This window comes from Columba livia, chromosome 4 (genome assembly GCF_036013475.1).
Source record: "Columba livia isolate bColLiv1 breed racing homer chromosome 4, bColLiv1.pat.W.v2, whole genome shotgun sequence".
Lineage (NCBI taxonomy): Eukaryota > Metazoa > Chordata > Aves > Columbiformes > Columbidae > Columba > Columba livia.
The window spans coordinates 52,452,062-52,473,167 of NC_088605.1; the positions used below are offsets into that span (position 1 = coordinate 52,452,062).

The window sequence follows — 21,106 nt, forward strand, 5'->3', positions numbered from 1 at the left end:
CCCTAATGTGCCTACAGACTGGGGGCCTGAAAGGATTTTCCTGGTGTGCAAAAGCAGGAAAACAGTTGCTTCAGTTGTGGCTCTCCTAGCTAGTCATATCGCAGCTAAACCTGACAGCAGTTTTTGGGGGCTAGAAAAAGGTACTTCTTGGGCCATGGGGCACATAGCCTAACAAATAATAATTGGAAATGCTGTTGTGAAATAGAAGTGTGAGGTCTTGTTTGAAGGTGGGTTTGCTATAATGCAGTGTACCAGGCCAGCTTGCTCTTCCATCTTGAGTGATGTTAGTAGAGATGTTTTAGCACTTTTTCCTGGGCTGTGTTCTTATTTCTTCTAAGCTTAAAATAAGACATCATGTGTCTGCCCAAACTAAATGAGAAGATGAGAAGATGTCACTTTGCAGCATTTCTCAGCAGCTGGATCTGAGACTTTTTTTTTTTTTTTTTTTGGTAGCTGAATAATGGGTTCAGCATTTCACGGAATCCTTGGAGGAGTTCTTAGTCTGTGTCTCAGACTTCTGAAGAAATTGGCTACTCTCTCCCAGCAGCTTGTCAATAAGGAAGAAGACCTTATGGGACGGGTCAAGTGGTGCCTCATGCCAGTCCCTTTTGTCACTGGAATGGCTATGGGTGAGAAAAGGGAATATGTTGCTTCTGTAAGAAATCCACTGCCTTGGACAGATCACAGTATCACAGTATGTTAGGGATTGGAAGGGACCTCAAAAGATCATCTAGTCCAATCCCCCTGCTGGAGCAGGAACGCCTAGGTGAGGTCGCACAGGAACATGTCCAGGCGGGTTTTGAATGTCTCCAGGGAAGGAGACTCCACAACCCCCCTGGGCAGCCTGTTCCAGTGCTCTGTCACCCTCACTGAGAAGAAGTTTTTTCTCAAATTTAAGCGGAACCTCTTGTGTTCCAGCTTGATCCCATTACCCCTTGTCCTATTGTTGTTTGCCACCGAGAAGAGCCTGGCTCCATCCTCATGGCACTCACCCTTTATATATTTATAAACATTAATGAGGTCCCCCCTTAGTCTCCTCCAAAGTAAAGAGACCCAGCTCCCTCAGCCTTTCTTCATAAGGGAGGTGCTCCACTCCCTTAATCATCTTTGTTGCCCTGCGCTGGACCCTCTCCAGCAGTTCCCTGTCCTTCTTGAACTGAGGGGCCCAGAACTGGACACAATATTCCAGATGTGGTCTCACCAGGGCGGAGTAGAGGGGAAGGAGGACCTCTCTTGATCTACTAACCACCCCCCTTGTAATACACCCCAGGATGCCATTGGCCTTCCTGGTCACAAGGGCACAGTGCTGTGGTGTGTTAACAGGACCAGAGCCCACACGTCTAGTGTGGCTATGTGGGGAAGGAGTTAGGTTTTTACCCTCTAACCATGTTCATGGAGTAGTGGAGGAGGGATTTAATGTTTGTTTTGTCTTGCATAGTGGGAGTGATATTCACACCTGCATCTACAAACCTACTGATATCAGGCTCATGGCTGGGAGGCACCTCTCCTCTGGAGCTTCCTAAGGTTTTGATCATGGATGCTTAGGGTTGGGTGGGGTGAAATCTGTAGCAAAACTAATCGATAGTGATGGGCATGTGCCTAGCTCCATTGTCATCTGCTGCTTTTGGCTCAAGAGCTGTGTCTGGGGTTTCCCTTTCCTCCCTTCCCTTAATACTGATACAGAGCTGGTGGTATAGGACTGGATTGTGGTCATTTGTCAGGCCTGCCAAATGGTGATGGTGTGACAGGCAGCTCTAGCCTGTGTGGAACCCTGAGGCTCTCTCCAGGTTGAGGAGAGTAAGAAAGTCGTTTATGGGCCTAACTGACTAGTTTTTCTAAAGGAAAGTATTTTAAAAAATTCCCTTGTGGTCATCACCTGTATGTCCTTCAGCATTATTTTAGGAACACATTATCTATGCTTTTTCAGAGAAGCAGTGCCAGGCTTTCCAGATGACCTTGCCCGTGCTGTGTTTATCAAGCTAAGGGAATTTGGCACCAGAGCTTTCCCTTTGCATGTTTCACTGTACCAGGAACCCTTGTTTAGTCTAACACCGAATGCATGGAAGGTTGGCTCTTGTGCTAATAAACATGAATGTGAAAAGTGTGTGATGCAAGCAGCCCTCAATCTGAATGTGCATTAAAAAAAGCATCACAACCGAGATCTGACTAGGCTTGGAGGGGATGTGTTTGACCTCTCTCTGTACCACACTTAGGAGGAAACCTCTGCTCAGGAGCTCTGCAGCTGAGGGGGCAGGACGCATTATCCTTCTGGTCCCTGCCTTCCTGTTTCGCAAGTGTTTGCTTATCCAATCAAATGAACCCTGAGGTGAGCCATGATGAAGGGAAGATATCTATGAGTTGCTGGCTTTTTGCACCCCACCCAGTTCTGGCTCTGTTGGCTTTTGGTCATTTCCAGCTCCAGTGAGTAAGGCTATGGTTGACCTCAAACTTCCTCAGAATTAGGGCTGTGGTTTGGAGATTACTTGTGAATCTTCTGAAGTACAGAACCCCAAATCCAAATCAAATAGATATTTCCATAGTGACATATGTTCAGTCCTGTAAGAAAGTGATGATTTGTTATGCCTCTGTTTTGTTTTTTCTTCTTGTGACACTCAAGGAACTTTCTACCTGTAAGGTTTATCATAATCTTGACTGTTGTCTGCACACATCTGAGGTAATTCAGGAGGGAAGCTACTAAATGCTTTCGATGTGCAAGATAAAAGCTATCTGCCGCTGAGGAAATGGCCTTTTAATTGGAAGGCAGTCAACTATGTTACCTTGAGTGACAGATACTGCCTTCTCTTTCTGGCAGTAGATGATCTCATGAAACTTTCAATTCAATTTCTGGAGGATTTTGTGCTTTACAGAGGGAAAAATATCCATGTGAGCTGTTCCTTGTTTGAAATAGCAGCTCTGGAAATCTTATAATTGAGGGAGAGTTTTCTGGGGAATTTTTAAAAAGCCTCTTTCATGATGGTGAAAAGGAGCTAAAAAAGTAAATTCTGGAAGCATAAATGTGGAAAGCTAAGAAATAATCCTGATTGAAAGAAGAAAAAACCCCACCTATTATTTAGGAGTTGGGACTCCCCGGCTTAACAATAACTTGAATACATGGTCTGGCTACTTAGAGCACATTTGAGTCATTGATGTGAGGATGTGGGCATTTCAGAAAGGGAGGAAGAGGGAAATAAATATAGTGTTAAATAAGACGTCTCATATGATCTGCAATTTGCCCTCCCTTGTATGAGTCCAGCTGTGTGCAGTCCTGCCAAGGGAGCAAACCTTCATCTTTATATTCAAGAGTTATGGCCTTGAACAGTGAGAGACCTGAAAAAAAATCTTTTTCCCAAGAGTCACTTCTAGTAGCTAGCAGTGAGGATGTAGAGATCTGCACTTGAAAGTAGAGAGGTAGCAAACTAGTTAAGGTAATCAGTAATATCAAGGCTTTTGCTGTAGGGTAAATGATTTCTTTATTTTTATTTTATTTTTTTTTAGATGAAAAGAGGTAGCTCCTGAAGAATTTACATGATCCTTGCTTAAGAAGTCACCAGAGTATAGTGAATTTAACCATCTGTTGGTTTAACATCTCTGCTGTGCTACAGCCATAAATGCAGAAAATGTTGTCGATCCTTTAGGACCAATCAAGCATCCTAAATTACTTAGCTGAAGCTGGGCTCAGAGCTGTGTTATTGCTCTGTGACAGTGCTCCTCTCTCTCCTGCAGTTGCTTCCAGCTGTCCTTTGAAGAAAAGGATTTTGGTGCCATTTCCAAGCTGACAGGCAGCTGAGGTGGCAAAGAATGTTTCTTTCAAAACAAACCGAAGACCCTATACTGTTTATTTTCTTATTTATAGTGGGAGTTTTGCACTGTATTTTATTAAACAGTCTCTAAAAAACCACTGTTTTTAGTCAGGCGCTTATGTTAGATTTTTAAATGCAGAACTAGAAGTCCTAAAAGAGACTGTTAAAAAAAGAGGGGAAAAAACCCATGTGGAATCAAAGTGTTGAGCAGTTCCTGTGTGTCTCCCTGAAGCAAACTTCAGCAGCTGATGAGCAGTAAGTTTTCTTTTGTTTTTCTAACCGTCAATGTTGAAATGCAGAAGCTGACATTTCAGCTAGGTTTTCTTGCACACATCCTGAAGAGGGAAAAAAAAAAAAAAGAAAAGAAATGTCCTTCTTTCTGAATTAATTAGTCTCTCTCACAGGTGAGATGACAGTTGTCGAGGTTTTTGATTGCGGGGTGACAATAAAACCCTGGCAGATGTATTGTTAACCCCCTCTCCCCCCACTTCCCCCTTTTCAGCCCCCCTCTCCCTCCTTCCCACTCAGGACAGGCGATTGGGAGGGAAAGGAGGACAGAGAGAAGAGAGCTGGAAAAATTAAAAATGTTTTACTAATGCTACTAATAAGAATAGAGAAAATAATACAAAATATACAAAACCAATCTTGAAAGTCTCAGCAACTGCAGCACCGGCACCCGAAGTCCTGGATTGGACTCTGCAGCCAGCCGGAGCTGGATTCAGTCTGTCACTAGGCCTCAGTTCACAGGGACGACTAGCAAGGTCCTCTCCTAATGTCGGCCATAAGCAAAAAGGAAAAAGGGGCGAGATCCTCGTGATCTCCCACTTTTATATGAAGTATTCATGTGAATGGAATGTTATACTCAGTTGGTCAGTTTCTTGGTCACCTGTTTCTTGTTGCCCCTCTCGCAAGATGTGCATCAATTCATTATCAATAACCTTGCATTCCATTGTTATGTTTACCAGAACATGTATCTGGTTTTCCAGGAAAATGCAGCTAATATGAAGGCTTTAGCTGACAGGCAAATTCACTAAAAGAGAAACTTGTTTTTAACAAAACCAGGACACAGTGGAATTCCGCATGCTGTGAATAACGGTACTGCAACCTACTCCTTGAAAATGTGAGATTTAAAAAGTCTCACTCCTATTACTATGTTTGATCTTCAGCTCCAAGAGGAGAAGTAGGAGAATCTCCTGTTGATTAGGCAGTGGCTCTGGACACTCACAGAAAAAAAAAAAAAAAAAATTAAAATAAACAGGTAACTTCATATAGAGATTTACTCTGTGAGGTAAAGCTTCCACTCAAAATGGCATAGGGAACTTACGAAATTATTTCATATGAAAGAAGCTGTTAGGCTGAAGCTAAAATCCATGGCCAAAATGTGTTTGTTCTGTTTTAATGAGTTAAGTACCTGACAACATGAAATGAACAGCCGATATGTTTCTGATTGGGACTGAACACTTCTGCCCCCTACACACTGTAGTTCTAGGAGTTACTTCTGATGAAGTAGTTGCTCTAACTTAAAATTGCTTCCAAAACAGCACACCATGTGCCAACTGCTTTAGATGTGAATCTGATTGTCAGCTCTGGAGCTGATGTAAAATAAAATTTGCCTGTGGAAATGGTGTCTGTTTCACTTTAATGCTTTTATTTTCACCAATATGGACTTGATTACTGATGGGGGGTGAAATGTATTAAGTGTTTATGGAGATGTTTCTTTCTGACAGATCACTAGAAAAAGCCTCAAACGAAATTAATCTTGCCCTGCTTCTTTCAGTGTCTTTAAACTAAGGAGGGAAGGAAATATATAAATATATATATATATATATAATTTTTTTTACCTCTTGTGAGAAGTTTTAAAACAATTGTGAATCCTTGCAGCAACTCAAATGCTGGAACTGGGCTGCTATCTATAAAAGAGACTTGAATTGCATGTCCTCGATTTGTCTTTGCAGCACTACTCTAGCTAAAGTTTATCTTCTGTCCAAATGTGACACATTGATGTGCCCTGCTTGGTTGCACATTTATTTACATTTGCATGCGTTCTATAGCAATTCGCTGCTTCTCTCTTTTCTCTCTCCCTTCCCCCTTTCTTTTCTTTCAGTGTTTCAGCTCCTGGAATCATCTGCTTCCTGTCCAAAACTCACAGAGCAAACTTCTGCAAAGCATGCTGATAGAAACTGGTATCTAAAAATGACGTGGGTCTGCTACCTTCCCAACTATTACAGCTTTGAGAGCACAAAACTTCCAAATTAGCTGATCTGATAGAGCATTGCCATTTTTCAACTGTTTTTGCTGCGTGTCAAGTCTTGACCCTGAGCCAGCCTGAACTGGCAGCAGATCTCTGGAATAAGGCATGGGGAAAGCAGCAAAACAGCCATTTATCTTTGAAACAAAAGACCTCAAGGTGGAATGTTCAATTCTCTTGTCATTTAGCCTGGTGTAAAGCAGGTACAACTCCTCTGAAATGGAGAAAAGAACTGCAGGAAAGAACAATGAAGCTCTTGAACCATATGCTTTGGCAAAAGTTAAATGTCAATTTTGTATGCTACAGAATGATCTGCTTCACTGAGTGGGAGGGAAGAAAGATGAGAAACAAACTTGCATCCCTTAGAAGGCTTTTTAAAAGATTTATTTGGTTTTATTTAAGGTGTATGTTCCCTACACTGTAGGCATAATTTGGTGAGAGCTTCTCTAGATTTCTGATGATAATGCCGCCAGAGTAGAGATAATGCTATTCAATTCTCTTGATCGCAGGATTTCTTGTCCTAAAAAAGTGATAGACTTCAATAACTTGCAGAGTGGCATTTATACGTTTTGCAAGTGAGCTTAGATCAGCTTTTCAGCCCTTCTATTCTAATAGCAATCCCAAGTAATTATTAACTTAGTGATGTTTTGCTGTCTCACTGCCGGTGTGAGATCAGAACTGGTGCTTAAAACTTTCCTGTGTTCAGAAGAAAAACAATTTTGAAACAATCTGATCGTGGTTGTCAGTATGTACAATGTGGAAGTGAGAAAATGCTGAGGAAGTAAAATGAGCTGTTGAATGACACAGATCTCGTCAGCTCTTAAAGGGAAACTCTGAGATTTCAAAAGAGCTGTTTTGAGCAGCTGGTGACTCAGAGTAGTATCTGTGACACACAAGCCATCTAGCATAAGCTAATATGGGAATGGATCCTATACTTATACAACTTGTTATCAAGCAAAACTCCTACTGAAGTAAGCAAATGGGACTTGGGAGATATGTATCACTTTCATTTTACAAAGAGACAGTCAGGGTCGTGTGTGTGTGTTTTTGTTTTGTGGTGTGTGGTGTGTTGTGGTTTGTTTGTTTGTTTGTTTTTCTCTCTCCCTAGTGTCATCCAGTGAATTGGCAGCAGAGACCAGGTAAACCTAATCCATGTGTCTCAGTGGTCTGAGCAAAGCATATTTTGCTTGCAGATTTATAGGCTGAATTTGAGCGCATGATGTTGCGTGGTTTGCAGAATTAGTTTGTTTCGGCTTCTGTGGTCACCTTGTTATGTAAGAAATGTAGCTTTTCTCTATGTGTTTATACATGTGTATGTATACACACAGGTAAACTGAGTAACAGAGGAAAAATCCCCAAAGCAATTAAAGACAAACTAAAGCTAAAATCAGAGTTTGGTGCTTTCTATTTATACTTTGTGCCTCACAGTTCAGAGATCAGTCAATACACGTGGTGAGAAAATGTGCTTTAAACCTTTAATTTCAGACTAAGCAGATATATCTATGAGTTGCCATATATTTACTTAAGTGAGTAAATTTCTACTGCTTTTGGGGAGGGGAGAAGGGGATGCTTTTTCCCTGAGGAATTGTCTCTGGCTTTTTATGTTTTTCCGTCTTGAACAAATTTCTTATTTATAACATAAAAAGAATGAACAGAGCCACACACTTTTCATTTTGACATGTAAAGGCAAAAATAATTGTGCTTTGTGTTAGTAGGCCAAGATGCTTCTGTCCTCTGGGTTAGTTTTTAGTTCCAGCTAAAGAAATTTTTTTTGCATTGTGTTGGGTGAGTTGAAAAGCTATATTACAGACTTATCTCTGTTGCCATAACAGTGTCAGTAAAGGCTGAGATTAATTTTGGCCATGTCTAGACTGTGGTGTAAGACATAATGTTTGCATGTGCCATGACAACTTTCCATTTGAAAACAAGGTCAGGGAGTACTTCTGAGATTGCTACAGGTAATTATTTATCTGAAAGTTGATAGCAATATCAGCAGACTTTTTTTTTTTTCTATTAAGTGTGTTCAATATGAAGATGTAATTTAACCAACTATTTATGTGTCTTACTTGGTTCTACTTCCAGGGTTAAAAAAAAGGAAAAATTGTTTTCTCTTATTCTGCAGTGGGACTTGAACATGACCTCTCTGCCAGCAGGGGAAACGAGTGATATCACAGACAAGAGAAAACATAGTATGTTTTCTTTAAGAAATATTTAGCTCGCAAACCAGAAAAACCTCTGTTTGAAAATTTGGCACCACACCTTAGGGCATCTCAAAACATACCAGCAAGCATATCAGCAGCTTCCTGTTGCTGGCAGTACTGTCTAAGCATACCCTAACAGTATGGAGAGATCTGGAAAGCATGCAACAGCCTCTTCAGAAAGCACTTCGCCTGGGAACAATCGCATCCTATTGCTCCTACAAAGGAGAGGACTACGAGAGCAATTTGTCTTTAGAAATTCTGTTGGTGTGGCAAGAAATGGAATATTATTTCTTCCTGCTAAAAACAGGTGATTCTTCTTTATCTTTGCAGATTTCATGGTGGTCAAGTAAACTGATGCACAGAATGTTTTTGTCCATGTAGACAGCCAGATCACAGACTCTTTAGTCTCCTGTCACTGCAGATTGTCTGCAGAAGCAAGAACAGCACCTGGGTCTCCTCACTGTGAGTCCCATGCAGAGTTCACTGAGCTATGCATTGCTCTACCTCAAATGTCCTGTGTATTGCCAAATGGGGTGAATAATAAGGCTTGTCTCTGCAGCCTGTACTTTTCACAGAAGTCTAGTGATCATGAGCATGAAAAGAGTATAGCCTGAAAAGGGCATGCAAGTAACAATATTTTTTCCAATGCAGTCCTGTCAGAGAACTTGTTATCAAAGGAGGAGCTGGAAGCAGTGCTCCCTGAAGGGACTGAAATGCTGTAATATCTGAACGAACCTTTCAGAAACAGTTATTGCATTGTAGATGTGCAGAGCAGCACTCCCTATATTTGACATCTTCTTGGCATTTATAGCCATACCAAAAGACTAACTTTTGTGTGTGTGTGCGTGCATATAACTCCATTATTAGAGTAAAATGTTTGCTTGGGGCATGACTGCTGCTTGCTTGGTCCTTCTTGTTCAGACCAAATTACTTTCAGGGAAGCAGGAAAATTAATCCCATGAAGTGCTGAGCCTCAGTCCAGCTTCCTTTGCGAGGTCTGTAGCGCTGCTACAGTTCTGCAAGATGGTGTTTATAATTATTTGAAAGTTGTGGGATAGTTTTAGTTGGCCTGGTGAGCCATTAACTGATGGCAAATAAAAGCAGGCATCAGTCTTGACTCACCCCTGACACCAGATGATATCCCTGTGGGATCTGATACTGTGGCAAACCACCGTCCAGGTCCTGTGGCTTAGGCCTATAAAGTGCATCTCAATTTGCTTTTGCTGCTGCCACCTACAACATGAATCCCTCAGGAGAGGGAAGTTAGGCTACAAAAATAAACCAAAGGGGAACTGCAGATTAGGGCCAGAGAGGCAAAAGGGAGAGTTGGGATGAAGGGGGTATCAATGGAAGGCAAAGTGCAAACCAGAACAGTGTGCTAGGGAAAAGGAGTAATATGCAAACAACTGAAGAGAAGGATGAAACAGAAAGGTGTGATAACTTCCAAGGTAGGGCTGAGAAAGAACAATGGAGGAGGAGAGAGAGAATTGATGGGTTTTTCTCCTTGGAATGTTTCTGTGATAAATTATCCTAAACATTATCTTAAAGAAGACAGGAAGGGAACACGAGGACGTGTTTTCCTTATGAAGCTGGGAGGTTCACTCTGCTGTCCCCTTTTTGCACTTCTGACCTCCCATCTCTTCCCCACTCCCCATTATAAATGTCATAATGACTATCAAACTGATCACCCTACCTGTGAAGAGATATCACCCTCCCCCTTAATGCTACAAGGCATGTTCCCCTTCTAGACAAAACCATCCTGCCTGTGCTTGTAATTGTGTCTGTACTGTTCTAGACATGGGTCTTTTACTTCCATGGCTCAGTGAGCTATTTAGGCCAAGCACACTGAATGAAACATTTATTGATTTCTCTCTAACGTGATTTCCTTTTACAGGACACTCCATTTTAAAAAAGCTGCAATTAAATAGCCCAGGAAATGCCGGACCAGAAGAGATGGCTTGTCATAGCATATAAAACATGCCACAATGCTATCCCATAAGGAACACCGATACTCCTGCTGAGTGTGAGGTGGATGAGGTTCAAAAGAGATACACATTAAAACATAGCACTTAAAATAAAACGTGTTAAAATGAAAAGATGGCATGGGAAGAATCCAGTTCTGGAAAAGCCTTCAGAGTGCAGATAATAGTTTGGTTCATCTCTCTGAGAATAAACAACTTCTATGTATGTGTTTTTGCTGAAGCCTTTGAAATCAGGTTATTTTTGGAAAGTATCTATTTAAAGAGATCTGTGTAGGCCAAATAAACTCACTTCTTACTAATTTTGTAACAGCTTTACTGGGACTTGATCCTGTGGTGAAAAATACATGGCTTCCTCATGGTAAGTTTGTAAAGAAACAGAGGCACTGGAAATAAGGGGGACAACATCACTCTCTGAAAGTTATAGATTAAAACTGGAGAGATTTGGTCTTCTGTCCCCTCCTGGCTTGCATTGTGGCCAGTTGAAGTACCTCATCTGTACTGGGACTGAGCTAGTTGTCAGCTCTGTCCCTTTTTATGTCCCACGCTGAAAGCTTGCCACCTTTCAGTGCTGAGGGGTCTTCCTCAAGCAACTGCACCAGTGTGCTTTTAGGTGCAGTGGGTGGACACAGGCTTGAGGGGTGTTAGTTTGAAACCTGCTATTGCTGTACTGTCAACTTTTTTTAAAGAAAGCTGTGTTACTTAAAAACCTGCTTCAAGAATTTATTTGCAGGCATGTTTGGTAACACGCTTGCTCCCTCTCTGCCCAACTCGAGCCTAGGAAATTGTGTTCAAGCTTGCAACCGCATGCAGAGTGTCTCAGAAGTAGAACATCAGTATTGCTTTACTGGCTGGAGTTCTCTGACAAGTCAGGTGGCAAGATGCACCTCAAGTCAGAACTAGAAGCAGGATTTGTATGTTAATATCAAATTTGGAAATAACCAGGTAGATACGCTGCTGATGCAAACAGATACAGCTGTATTATACAGCCTGGTGCTGTTCTATGGCATTGTGTGGATTTAATAAGCTTTGTTAGAGAGCTGCAAAACGCCCGTAAAACTCATGCCAGTGGTGTTTTGAGGTCTGCAGTAATAAGGTGTGCCATCATTGGGATGGAAGAGAACTGCAGCAGGGAAGATACTCAGGTCTGACCTCTGGCTATCTTAATACTATTGTCCCTGGAGGTGGTCAATGGGATTTATTGCTTGTGTCAGGAAACAGCATCAACTGTAAAGCGGGAACTAAGCCTTAGGCTCACATGGCAGTGTGCTTTGGCTGCGAAGTGGCTTCTCTGCCTTTGTCACTTCCAGTGCCCTCAAATGCAGAGGGAATGCTCTTCCCTATCTTCCCCTGAACACTGTTTTCCTCAAAGTCCTGCAAAGCCCAAGAGCACCTATATCATCCCTCTGATACAGTGCGGTATGAACAGCTTTCCCCTCGTTTTAGCCCACATATTTAGTGCAAGTGACTTGGACTGAATTCTTAGAAGACCTGAGATGAAGTTGTGGAATTATTAATTCTGATAACCCCATGAACTTCTTTACTTTCAAATGCGAGGCTGCTGTCTTCAGCTGTTGATAGAACGTCTTCATGAACCGTGTGCTTTCCCAATATGAGAAATTATGCTATGGGAATGATAAACCAAGACAGCTGTTATAATTGCTTCCTGTAGTATTAAGCTGTTCTTTGTACTTTTGTTTTAGTGTTTGTGCATGTTTTTGTCCGCAGTTGCTAACATAGACTGGTGTATGAGGTTACAAATCAAATGGCTGGAATTATATTTGTGAACATGACTTGATTCTCCACTTGAGCTGGCAGTGGAGGAAGAGAGGAAGTTCAAGCTGTGCTGTCTGGTTACAACATTGTAAACCTGGATGGGCAATGGGAGCTTTGCTTGTCACTAGGATAGCAATCATGGAAACAAAAACCAGTATAACAGAAGCTAGCCTGTGCATTAATACCAGCTGAGAGAGACACTAGAGCCTTCAGTCTTCATTCTTCAAAGTATAAGTGGTTCACAGGAGGTCAAGTAGTAATCCGTCTTAAAATAATGCTGCACATTTGCCTCCTTTATGCAGACTTGAAACCTTTTAGCTTTCTGTCAATTAAAAGCAGACTCTTAGACAAGTTATTGTTGAGGTAAATGACAGAATAAAGTTCATTGAATTGCAGGGAAAGGATGATGCAAGCTCAACCTCTCCTGAAAAAACAACAAAAAATAATTGATTCATTACAGATACTTATTGAGGGAATTATGATAGTCAACAGTCAAATTCCCACTGGGTCCTGCAGCTGTAATATAATTATATATACTACTTGGGAGTGAAAAGCCCAAGAAATGATAATGCCAAGTTGAGTCTGCCGCCTTAAGCCTGTTCTTTTGTGGATTAGTGTGTCTTTAATAATGTGACATATTATTTCTCACTTAGACTACATTGGGCAATCTTAAATATGCTGTGTGTTCTGTACTTCAAAGAACATCAACCATCCTTTATCTACCTCACCAATGACAGGCAAGCTTGTATCTTGCTTTTAATGATGCTGCACATGCATTTTTCCAGAGACGAAGTGTGTTTGGGGAAGAACTGTAGAGCACAGCTCAGCAGAAGAGTTGTGCTCTCATCAGATTGGGGTGTTGTGGTGGTTGTTTATCAGGCTGGTACTCTGTGGCATGATTTTTACCTTCTTACAGGCTTCAGCTGTAGAATGCTAATATAAAGACCACTTCCTTCCAACTCTGTTAAATGCTGAGTTGCGTCTCTTTTGCCCAGGAACACAGGGCAGAATGACCATGTGTGATCTGTTTCATTGGAATGGATGGGTGTTCTACATGCTCTGGCCCTCAGCATGGGGAGGCCCCCCTGTCGTATTTGCTTCTCAGTTATTGCCATGGTTCTGTCTCCGCTGATGCCCTTCAGAATGCCCAGGCTCAACATTAGTGTACTGGAATATTTCAATACCTGCAGATATATGTGATCATCAGGGATGATGAGGCACATCAGAGGATAAGCTGCACTCCAGACAGGGTATAAACTGGTTCTGAAGGATACACTGGCTTTCCTCACTGTACATAAATGATGCTGATGAATTCAGACAGCAGTTTGGTGCTGTGGTAAAAGACTAGGATGAAACTTGTGGGCAAATGGTGCTTTCTGTGCTTTTGCAGAAATCAGTGCAACCCCTTTCGGTCTTCTGCTATTGATTAGCGGCATTAGTATTTCCAAATTGCAAAACAACACTTAGGGGTTCATTTGTCTCCAAGTTAGTCAACTTACCTCATTTTAGGTGAGCAGTGATTTCATCTGATGATAGAATGTAGCTTTGAACCTCAGACATCATTACAGAGAAAAAGAAGAAAACCTGTACTGCAGTTAACTGTCCTCAATGTTTTTCTGTCATGCAGGTTTTTATTATATGCTGGTATTGACTTCTGTCCTAAACACGGACACATCGTTGTTAAAAAAAGGGCATCATAATGTGCTTTTCTGGTAGACATGGGTGCCTTCAGTAGCAAGCCTATGCTAAGACAATCTAGGCTGGCTATTCTTCAAGATCCTAAAGTGTTTTATATTTGAAAGCATACTGTTCACAAATGGAAGCAGAAATCACCTTATGCATGCTAAGGCTGGGGCTTGAAAATGCTTTTGGAAACAGCTCTTCCTGAATCAATGGATCCAAACTAAATGAAGCACAACTGTGACATTTTTTTCCCATTTTTCAAAGTATCTAATGTAACAAAGCTTGGAAAACAATAACACTTTGTTTACCACAATAGAACATAAATCCCTCCCAACAGGTTTTGCTTTTAAATAAATGGACCACTTTGGGGGAAAACGTTTACATCTCATTACTGTTAAAAATTCTAGCACACATGGAGACGTCTTCTGGAGATAGATGTGCTGTTTAGGTAAATTAGAGTATTCCTATAACTATATTAGAATATATTGTTGCATGAAGTATCATTTGGTAATGAGCACTGATTCATCTGGACTTTGAAAGGGAACCATACCAGATCCTAAAAAGGGGAAAATAAACAATCTGTATGACAATAATGAAGACACTTTTCTCATTACCAGGAACAAAGCACTAAAGTTAATAGTGCTCATCAATTAATGGTTCATTTATCAAGCTGCTTGAGGTAATTGTGACTCTTCTCATTATCAGAATAAATGTCTCCTTTGCATATACCTAAGCTCTTTATTTCCACAACCTTAGTGGTGGAGAGTTCCACAGGTTAGTCCAGTATTATATACTGTGCTGGTTTGACTGAAAATGGGTTAATTTTCTTCATGCAGTTAGAAACCTTTCTTTTTCATAGCTAGCATGCTCATTATTTGGACTTAGTTTGAGAATAGGCAGATAACACCCCAGCACAGAGTTAATGTTTTTAATTGCTCTGGTCTGAGAGCCAAGGACATTCTGAGTGCTCTGCCCACAGGTGTGAGGCATCGAGGAAGGGAGGTGTGGCAGAGATAGGGCAGAGCTTGACAGACATTCAGATTGATCAATAAGAGCATTCCATCCCATTAGTGTCATGCTAATTATATAAGGATAGCTGGGATCTTATAGTTTGCTCTTTCATTTTGTCCTGCTTGTTCTTGCTGTTGAGCTGGGGGAGTTTTGGTTGGGATGTTTAGACCAGCCTGTTGCTATTTTGCAGAGACCTCTGGGCTTTTCTGTCCTTTTCCTCCCTTTTCTCTCTCTGGGACTGGTTTTAGGACCAGGTGTGGCTTGCTGGGACTGGCTGCTCAGTCATGGACACAGTTTGTGATGAATTCCCTTGAGTATCTTTTATTTCTGTTTTATATATATTTACTAGTAGTGTAGTAGTATTTTGTTATTTTATTAAACTGTGTTTATCTCAATCTAAGTTTCTCCCTTTCCTTTTGATTCTCTCCCCTGTTGGCGGGGGGGGGGGCGGGTAGGAGGCGGGAGAGCAAGTGGCTATCATGGTTGTATTGCTAGCTCAGGTTAAACCATGACATACACATACATAATATTATTTCTATCTCTATTTTTGTATGTCTGCTGTTGTATATTTACATTTTTCCACAAGCAGTTCAAACTGTCTGCTTTGGGGTTTAATTCACTACCTTGTTTTTGGAATGCAAATATAGAGCATGCTAAACAAATGTCCTTATATTATTCTTTTATATACCAATACTAGGTTTATAGCATTATCAACATTATGCAGTCCAGTCTCCCCTAACTTTCCTCACATAGTCTTTCCCTGGTGTTTCTTATAGTAACACTAACAGATATTAGTGATGGACATAGTTGCTTTAGATTTGGATGTGGCCTTTTTACTGATTTATTTTCTAGATACTTGAGTGGTAGCAGGGTAGTGACAAATAAACACGAATGCCACACTACTCTCTGGGTATACCCACTGCTCACAGGGAACAGGGGGAAATGATCGCTTTGATCACAGATGAAATACTTGAGCAAAGTTGGAATGAAGACTTTGCCTTGACTGATTGAATTAAATTACTTTAAAAACTGCTTAAGCAATGTGCGTGCTGCAGTGATTTAATTAAGCTCATATCTAAATCAGTGCTGCTACATGGGAGTGAATGTGAGCACCCTGAATTTAATCACTACTGCCACTGGTGAATGTTTGATATATCAGCTAATGTGAATTAAGTAAAGAGTCTTTATCATGGCTGGATATTACTGTCAAACCTGGGCTTGGTGCAATGCATAGTTGGGCTGTCCCTAAAAATCAACATTAAAGACCCAGCAGGAGTCAAGAGGTTCCCTTTGCTCCCACAGGGTAAACAGCTGTTGCCAAGCCTTGATCCCTTCTCTTCTGATGCTTCTCGGGCACTGTATGTGTGGAGGGGCACAGTCAACACTGAAGTGGCTCTGTTATCCTGTGCACTAGCCCCCTGTTCATGTTGATGAGGAAAAGACTTGTAGCCTGATGGAAGCTACTTTTGCCACTGGGATTACTAAACTCAGTGTGGAGTCCTAGCTAGAGCACCTAATTACAAATGATAATTAGAACTAACCTCCTGGGCTGGCTGACATCTTCTTGTCTGATCCTGTGTTTTCACGAACTGTCGCAAGTTCACAGCCTTTTAACTGTGAAGAAAATGAACTAGAGATGACGCAGTATCTTCAGGAGGCAGGAGGTCTGGAGTAGTGATGTTGCAGAAACTGTCATAATGCTTATCAGTTTCAGACAATTCTGGCTGTAAGTCTTAGGGCACAAAAAAATGTAGAACTTAAATGCTAAAAACCTGCGCCTGGTCTGTTTGAAGGTCTAGATGTGAGTAGGAATTGCTTATGAATGAAGAATCACTCACTGCTGAAGAGCCAGGCTCTGGTGGTTGCAGTCTAAAGTGCTCATGTATTTTTGTTTCTGCTCTTGTCAGCAATAACTGTGTTTACGTGGGCAGTACCCAGGTTTTGTTCTTGCCTCATCAGATTGCTGTTACTCATTCTCCTCTCAAGGACCCTGCAAGTCTTCATTCATCACTGTATGGGATTTGTGCAAGAATGGTGAGGAGGTTAAATGTAAATACGCTCAAGTGACTTGCAGCTGTGGTGTCGAAAAAGCACATACATCACACTAATTGTTTTACTGAGCTCGTATGCTTGACAAGTAGAACCTCTCTGTTAGATAACATAGGCATGAGAGAAACTCTAAGGCACCTTATTGTTGTGCCTGAGATTCCTGCTTTGTTATGAGAAAGACCACAAGGCTGTGCCTGCTTGAAGCCTTGAAATACAGGCGAATGCAGCAGACCCAGTGATCTTCTACCAGGGCTGAAATGCTGCAGTGCCTGCGTCCCCACTTGTGAAAACTCTGCATAGGAACTTAGGCGCTGTTTTGGAGATCCCTCAGTAGAGAGGTAACTAAAATAAAACCTGCTCTTTGCAAATGCATTTGTGGCCTCTGGCTCTTCTTGCAATGTGCCTGCATTGGTTCACACAATCACCCTTGTAAGGACTGAAACTACTATTTGATGACATTCCAATGAAACAATAATGACTAGGTATAGGCGTTTCCTAGAGACTAATAAAAAGCTGGAAGGAAGGGAAGGGTCAGGACCGTGCAGAGAAATTGCTATTGCAAGCTGGGAAAAAGCAAGGGGAAAAAAATGCAGGAAGGATTCTTTTAAAATGGATTACACAATTTTATTGGCATTGGAAAGCCAATGCATGCTCTGAAAAGAATGCATGTCCTGAGAGCTTGTCAGATTGTTTCAATCTTATCTCAACATCCAAGCCAGCTTAAAAAGTGAACTTGACAAACATTTTATGCTTTTGCTGAGTTTAGCTCACAGTCCCTCCTTCCAAGCATATCCTGTCACAAATCTTCATGTATAGGCCTGTGTTGTTTTTTTCTGCGGCAAAAATTGTCTTTCCTTCTGCTGTTAAAACTAGCTTTCATGTGTTTTGGAAGCTAACCTGTACGACTTAACAATCAAAATGTGAATCGCTTACCCAGTGAAGTCAACACCACAGCAGTCAGAAGGCCCCTTCCAACCAAGCATAGAGGAACATGCTGCAGGCTGGAGCCATTAGTTGTTAAGTTCTGTGCCGTCTTTGTTAGGTATCACAATAAATTCAGTCTGGTTTGTGTTTCCTTGTCCTGAAAGCAAATGAAGAAATACAGAGTTGAGAAGAATCTACTTAGCTCTTCTAGCACCACGCACTGAGGAGCATCATGTGTATTTACAACTCAAGTTTAATATCTTCTGAACTGATACTTGTCTATTTACCCTTTAAAACAAACAAACCAAACAAAACCAACAAAAACCAACCAACCAAAAAAGTTTAAAAATTCTGTGGCCTCTTTGATAGGAGTACTGTGTTTAATGAGGACACTTTTTCTAATCTTCTTGTAGTTGCTGCATTTCTCTGAACTAATTGATGTAAAATAATGTGTCTTAATGCATGATACCCAAAATGGGATGTGGTACTTCAGATGAAGCCTCAGCAAATTAATTACCTTCATGTCCTTCAGTCCAGTGTAAACTGGACTGAATTTTGCCTTTGTTTCTTGGTTAGGGATTTCTGTTCAGACTGTGACCTTCTGTTGCCCTCAGACCCTTCTTGACAGGCCTGCTGCTTTGTCAGATACTTCTGATTTTTTACTGAATAAGATTTTTCCTCCTGTCCTTAAGCTACTGCATTTGTATTTGCCGATTTTTATATAGTTATTTGCATACAATTTCTCAAGAGCCCACCAAATTTGGATTCTCTCCTCCAAAGAACTTTCAGCGCTGTTCAGGTATTGATTCACCCAAACTATTTGGAAGTATGTGTTCTTCTGTCAGCCAGGCTATCCAGTAATATTGAATAAAATCCATTCCAGCACATACTACTTAAGGATGTGAAGGTCCTTCAGAGGAGGGGAACAATGCTGGTGAAAGGGCTGGAAGGCATGTCCTGTGAGGAGCAGCTAAGCACTTTGGGTTTGGCTAGTTTGGAGAAAAGGAGGATGAGGGGTGACCTCATGGGTCTCTACAGCTTCCTGAGGAAGAGATGGGGAGAGGGAGGTACTGAGCTCTTCACCCTGGTATCCAGTGACAGGATGCCTGAGAATGGTTCAAAGCTGCTCCAGGGGAGGTTTAGACTGGACATTAGGAAGCATTTATTTACAGATAGGGTGGTCAAACACTGAAACAGGCTTCCTAGAGAGATGTTTGATGCCCCAAGCCTGTCAGTGTTTCAGAGGCATTTGGACAATGCCCTTAATAACAGGCCTTAACTTTCAGTCAGCTGAGAAGTTGGTCAGGCAGTTGGGCAAGACGAACGTTGTAGGTTACTTCCAGCTGAAATATTCTGTTATACTGCAGTGCCCCAGTTCACAGCCAAATAGGCAATAGTAGCCCTAGCATGAATTCTTCAGTCTATTTAGATAATCCTTTAAAAAGTTTCCATCTCAGATTTTTATATAATTTCCTTACTAAGCTGCCCATCTTTTCAGTTGCTTAGTCTGTTATAGGCCTTTCCGAAGTCATCAGGTATTTTGCACTCCTTTATTCCTTGGCTTGCTATTCCAAGGTCTCATCCATAAGTTCCATTGATACTTATTGACTTTTTCTGAAGTTCTCTACCTTTGCTTTATCATTAATACACCTTTCTTTACGCGTTGAACTTAATTGTTTGTGATCACTTTCACTCAAAACACTTGACTCTTCTAGCTTTACGACTACTTTCAAAATACTCAAAACCAGATCCAACATAGTTCTCCTAACAAGCTTTTCTGCTTTCCAGAACTCCCATCTCATGCCAAAGATTTATTTATCCTATTTAATATGCACTTGGGCTGCAGAGCATGAAATGACAGTCACTAGGATGCATAATATCACTGTCTCCATCTTTTTGCATAGTGGAACAACGGACAGCCTATTTCAGGAAAGGCTCTTGCAAAATTATGAATTATTATTATTATAATTTTAATGTACCTACTTAGATACGGCATGAACTAGCAGCAATTCTAGAGCTTTAATCGATTAATCCATCTTCAAAGCTTTTTATAATGGAGTAAATAATTTTTACCATAATTTCGTAGAGGGGAAAATTCTTCCTGTATGGAGGTGAAGCAGCATACTTAAAGCTACCTTATCCTAATTTATAGTCAGAAAACTTTTTTGTATACTGAGGTAGCACAGCATGCTCAAGGCCATCTAGCATCGAAGAGACAGGAGGGGGACCTGGATGTCAAGCACAATGAAATAAAGCCATGGATGCATTATCTGACATGAGCTATGACTCTCACTACCTTGACACTGAGAAGACAGCTACTATTGTATGAAAAAACCTGTGGAGGTTTGTTTTTGTGAAACTAACTGTGAGAATTTTCAAGATGTATACTATGTGCTGCATAAAGGCAGTAATTGGAATAACTTACATGCTATTATAGATCTACCATTATGCAATCACTAAAACAGGAAGAAAGCATCAGCATTTTAGGCCCCAGGTGATAAAAGAAAGGAAGAAGCAAGATATACCAATATTTAACGGAGACATACACAGCATGTGACTGGGACACTTGTCTTCTCTTCTGTTTCTGTGCTATCAAAGTTCACTGTTGACTCCACAGTCGTAAAAAGCAGAAGGTGACCTTCATTGCTCTTTTATGGTTTTTGATAACAAAAGCTGAATATCTCTTATGACTTCATGATTTATCAAGTTGAAGGTTTAAGAAAAAAACACTGTATACCCCCCCCCCATAATGATAACTGATATCCTGGCCTCAATGGAGCCTCTGCACTAAGATTCCCCCATCTTTTCCACTCCTGTAGTTCATCTCTTCTCACTTTAGGATTCATACTTTTGATTTTTTGTCCTTTGTCACTGGATTTTTTCTTCAGACCGTCTACTGTTTGACATCACCCTGAAAATAACTGTGCTTGTGGCTACTTTCAAGGTTTTAAAATTTGTTACCTGGGTTTTTTTTGGGTTGGTTGTTGTTGTGGTTTTGGTTTGGCTTTTTTGTTTGTTTTGTTTTTGTTTGTTTGTTTTGTTTTTGTGTGTGCATGTGTTTTTTTTTTTAATTAGTGAAAGGACTTTTCTGATCCGTCTGTCTTGCTGTCACAGTGTCAGGCATTAAAGAGGTCGGTTTTACTGCATGTGTTCCAGATGTAAATGACTGAAGCATCACTGCTCTGCCTGAACCAAATAGGAGGTTTCATTTCAGTATGGGAGAGCAGAGTTTACTTTGGGTTTCATACCCTGAGTGAAAGATGCCTCGCAGGTCTTCCTTTCTGGAAATTAAGATATCTTCTAGAAATGTCAAAATGTCACTCTGCTCAGGTGAGGAACTAAAGTCAGTGGGTCTATTCGCTTATTCAAAGTTATTGCTCACCTGCTTGGAGGATCGGGCACCTTTTTTTTAGTCAGCTGTCAAAATTGTCTCTA

The 21,106-nt window shown here is 41.0% G+C and overlaps 1 long non-coding RNA gene across 2 annotated transcripts; it reads left to right on the plus strand.

Moving 5' to 3' along the window:
• The first annotated feature begins 985 nt into the window (after nt 1-985).
• LOC110359486 (uncharacterized) lies at nt 986-18,077 on the plus strand. Of its 2 annotated transcripts, none has more exons than XR_002414716.2 (3): nt 986-7,019; nt 8,131-8,556; nt 10,144-18,077. It is a non-coding gene; the product is annotated as an uncharacterized LOC110359486 (long non-coding RNA). The 2 variants fall into 2 exon arrangements; XR_002414715.2 differs by having other exon boundaries at nt 990-7,019; nt 8,171-8,556.
• The last annotated feature ends 3,029 nt before the right edge of the window (nt 18,078-21,106 follow it).